This window comes from Ursus maritimus, unplaced genomic scaffold (assembly GCF_017311325.1).
Source record: "Ursus maritimus isolate PB19 unplaced genomic scaffold, ASM1731132v1 scaffold_35, whole genome shotgun sequence".
Classification (NCBI taxonomy): Eukaryota; Metazoa; Chordata; class Mammalia; order Carnivora; family Ursidae; genus Ursus; species Ursus maritimus.
The window spans coordinates 26,740,445-26,745,520 of NW_024426119.1; the positions used below are offsets into that span (position 1 = coordinate 26,740,445).

The 5,076-nt window shown below is 38.2% G+C and overlaps 1 pseudogene; it reads left to right on the plus strand.

Annotated features, from left to right (window-relative positions):
* The first annotated feature begins 558 nt into the window (after positions 1-558).
* Positions 559-4,811, plus strand: LOC121100189 (annotated as a pseudogene).
* Positions 4,812-5,076: the final 265 nt, after the last annotated feature.

Sequence of the window (5,076 nt, forward strand, 5' to 3'; positions counted from 1 at the left end):
TAATCATAGGGGTGAAAGAATATTAAGAAGAAATGTTAAGATGTGGTCCATATATACAATGGAATATTACTCAGCCATCAGAAAGAACAATTACCCAACATTTGCAGGAACATGAATGGGACTGGAGGAGATTATGCTAAGTGAAATAAGTCAAGCAGAGAAAGACAATTATCATATGGTTTCACTCATTTGTGGAACATAAAGAATAGCAGGGAGATCGGTAGGAGAAGGAAGGGAAGAAGAAAGGGGGGAGTAAACAGAAGGGGGCATGAACCACAAGAGACTATGGACTCCAGGAAACAAACTAAGGGTTTCAGAGGGGAGGGGGGCGGAGGGATGGGTTAGCCCAGTGATGGGTATTAAGGAGAGCACGTATTGCATGGTGCACTGGGTGTTATACTCAAACAATGAATCATGGAACACGACATCAAAAACTAAGGATATACTGTATGGTGACTAACATAACATTAAAAAAAAAGGAAAGAATGTTAAGAATGTGAGTGATAAAAAGGTTTTGGAGAGTTTGAGCAGTTTGAAAAACATAGAAGAAAGAAAGGAATGGCGTATGGTGATGAAGGATTGGATATTCTTTCAAGTTCTGCAGGAGAGGAAGCAAGAAGTGACCGCTGGAACTGTATGAAATTACTTTCTGTCCCTTGACTGTGCCTTAAATGTGACACGTCACCACGACTGGAATTTTCAGGCATAGCCCACAGCATTAGCAAAACTATGGGTGACAAAGACAGGAGCAGAGCCTGAATGTACCCCTGACCAACAACCACAGGACTGGGTGGAGCCTATGAGAACAACAGGGGAGAAATAGGTTGGCTGGAGAATAGAACAAATACAACTGAAGAAAAATTCAAGATGACGACCAGTATTCAGAAATTGTTCAGTTTTACATTTGGAGTGGGACAATAATCATGCAAAATTTTTATACATTTTTCCCCTTTTATTTATCACTGAAATCATGTTGTACCATAAAATTAACACATAGTTTAATGTAGCTTTTTCCTTGCAAAGCTGTTATTAAATCAGTGGTGAATCATAATCTACTGTAAACTCCATAATATAGGAGAACTATTTTGTATCATTTTCATTATTATTAACTCTATCCAGCACAAACTACTGTACACTATTGTGCACAAAGCTATAACATAATAAATGCTCAATAAATGTTTATTGAATGATCAGTAGTGTCTCAAAGTTGAAGAAAGTGATCAAATAGAAAATAACAGCTATTTTTTCCTAGAAATTTTTCACTTTAATGTGTGCCACATGGGGTAAACCTGTTATAAATGTTACTGCATGTAATCCTCTCAGTACTCCCGCATTATAGATATTTTTATGTTAATATCACAGGTGAGGGAACTGCATCTCAGAGAGGTTAAGAAACTTGGTGAAAGTTCCAAATTCGGAAGGAGATGGCGCTGCTTTCAAACCCATGTCGAGGGACTCAAAAATACAAAGCCTTACCATTATACTATGCTGTTTCAAGAGAAGAATTTAGTAGCCAAATTGAATGAAAATTCAAAGGAGCAGAGAAACAGAAGCAGAATCCAAGAACAGGGTCTGAGTGGAAGGGTTATGGTTGGAATCAGAGCAATAAGGAAAGCTAAGGGATCACATGAGGGCCTGTCCCTGCCTTGAGCTAAATACCAGATGAAATGGACCCCTGACTACTAAGAAAATCTGCTTCGTCAACACCATTCTTTAACCATATAATACTCATTCTAGATTCCTCATGAGGAATGCACAATACTACTACCCCAAGTTTCAGATCTGTGTAACCCACCAACTTGAACTTATTATATAGTATAATTTAAGGCATTCATTTTCCAAATAATCATTTATTGATCCAATGACCAAAATAAGTTTCCAAAAGTGCTTAAAGTACTCCAAAGGAGTAATTTGTTATAGTGGAGGAAGTTAGACCTTCCTTCTAAATCAATGTGTCTTACAGACATACGTACATACTTTGCATTTACATTACATGAGCGAAAAGTGTCATGTTGCAGTTCACAGATGCCATTTACATAAAGGGAACTGATGCCAATCAAATCCTGCTAATGTACAATAAGCATAGAATAGCAAAGAGGACAATGGCCCATAATCAGTAGCCCCCTAGCCATTTGTAAAGAGGCACCAACTAAAGTGGTAAGAAGTGATACCACTTTCTGTCTGCACACTGCTCTGTTCTGCAGTTTCATCCATCCCATAGAACCTCTCCTTATAAAATATGAGCCTTCTTTCTCCTGGCTACAGTGCATTCTAGAGTTGATAACAAATTGCAGCTGTCCACTAGCTTATTACATCTTCTCAATGATCAAAGCAAATCCATACTCCTGTAAATGTGCCTTTTCCTTGGTAGAAGTTGAAATTAGTTACATATAGTTAATCATACCATAGTGTCACCTCTACAGTCAGAAACTGTCATTAAGTCTCTCCTTAGCCCGCCCTAAACTCAGTAATCCCAATGGGTTCAGTGTTTCCCAATCAACCCTCTAATCATTTTCATTTTTATTCTCATTTCCTCTGGACCCTATCCAAATTCTCTATATCCCAGATCAATAATAGGATTGAAATTAATCTCACCACAATAGCAGTTAAGACTAAAACCACATGACCTATATTGGCAGAATCACTTCATATTTCCAATGCTTGCCTTTTAGAGTTTGATGTGAAATGCGTTATTAACTTTGTTACTTCGTAACCTAGGCCTTGCTCAACTCTTTATAGAATCTGAATCACACCAACTCATATTCAAGTTCTACTTACTGCCCCCAAATGGTGTTCTGGATATTACTTAGTTCTTCCTGAGTGAATGATACTGAACATAGCAATTAGAGTATTAAGCTTAATAATTTATCCAATTTCTAATGACATTTTAATTTTAATTAATTTCTATAGGATCCTAGTCTAAGTTATACTGTCCACTTGAAGTATGTTTATATATATAATATATATACCTATATAAAATGTTATAATCCTTTAACAAAGAATTTCTAAGAGTAGCCAATCATAGAATCATGTAATCTTAGAGGTAGAAGAACATTATGTCAGATTCTGTTCCTTCAGAGGCACCAGATTAGTTACCTTGATTTCCATGAAAGGGTTTTCAAAGCATTCTGTGGTCTTGTAGTATACATTGCATCCCACTTTCAAGAATGTGAATTCCAATGAGCTTGACATAGATACTAAAATAAGGAAATAAGAAAAAATGCAGTCAAAGATTATTCAAAAGATGCATCAAAGACATTCATCATGGAATTGATGACAGAGGAAGTAATTATGAATTATAAATTATAATTATATAATTATAAATTCCCTAAATAAAATTGCCAACACTAAGAATATGATTAAATACTCCTACTAGAATCAGCCATTTTTAACTTAATTAACAGAGGGAAATAAATCCTCCACATATAATTTTAGTGTAGCATTTTTTGCAATGAGTTTGCTGCCAGAACACAGGTGTCATGAAAACTGCTGAATCTAAACCAAAATAGGGAAAGAAAAGACTCATATTAACACCAACATCATTAGACATGTAGAACCAGGCAAGTCTACCACAATGGCCATCTGATCTACAAATGTGGGAAGACTGAAAAAAGAACCATTGAAAAATTTGAGAAGGAGGCTGCTGACATGGGAGAGGGCTCCTTCAACTATGCCTGGGTCCTGGATAAGCTGAAAGCTGAATGTGAGCCGGGGATCACCACTGATAACTCCACGCGGAAATTTGAGACCAGAAACCAACATGACATAATAAAAAATTATTTTAAAAAAAGAAAGTATTATGTTTCTATCACTGATGTGCCAAGATACAGGTACAACTCAGGCTGTGCCTAAAATTTTCTGCCCTGATTGTTGTTGCTGGTGTTGGTGAATTTGAAGCAGGTATATCCAAAAATGGTCAAGCCTATAAGCAGGATTCCACTGGGCCACTCTTCAGTCACAGAGATATCAAGGAAATCATGAAGGAAATCAGCACCCACATTAAGAAAACTGGCTGCAACCCAGACACAGTGGCCTTTGTGCCAATTTCTGGTTGGTATGGTGACATCATGCTGGAGCCAAGTACAAACATGCTTTGGTTCAGGGGATGGAAAGTCACCAGTAAAGATAGCAATGCCAGTGGGATAACGCTGCTTGAAGCTCTGCCACCAATTCATCCAACTGGGAAGCCTTGGGTTTGTTCTTCTCGGATGTCTACAGAATTGGTGGCGGTGGTACTGTCTCTGTGAGACTGTATTCTCAAACATGGCATTGTGGTCGTTTTTGTTATCGTCAATGTTACAACTGAGGAAAAGTCTGTTGAAATGCACCGTGAAGTTGAAGCTCTTCCTCAGGACAGTGTGGACTTCAGTGTCAACAATGTGCGCGTCCAAGACGCTCATCATTGCAGTTGGAGGATGATAACAAAAATAACCCACCAATGAAAGTAGCTGGCGTCACTGCTCAGGTGATTACCCTGAACCACCCACACCCAATCAGTGCCGGCCATGCACCTGTGCTGGATTGTCACAAAGCTCCCATGCTTGCAAAGTTTGCTGAGCTGAAGGAGAAGATGGATCACCGTTCTGCTAAGAAGCTGGAAGACAGCCTCAAATTTTTGAAATCTGGTGGTGCTGTGGTTGATACGCTTCTTGGAAAGTTTATGTGTTGAGAGCTTCTCTGACTATCCTCCTCTGGCTCATTTGGCCGTTTGTTATTTCAAATGGACCGTTGCTGTGGGGGTCATCAAATCAGTGGACAGGAAGGTTGCTGGAGCTGGTAAGGTCATCACGTCTTCCCATAAAACTCAGTAGGCTAAATGAATATTATCTCTAATAACTGCTACCCCAGTCTTAATCAGTGGTGGAAGGTCTAGAACTGCTCGTCTCAATTGGCCAATTAAGTTTAATGGTAAAATCTGGTTAATGATAAAAATGCAATGTAAAACCTTCGGAGGGAAAAGAGGATGTTTTATGTATCATTTGGGGTTTTTTTCTGTGGCAGTTTCAAGTTACTAGTTTTTAAAATCAGTACTTTTTAATGGAAACAATTTGATCAAAAATCTGTCACAGAATTTTG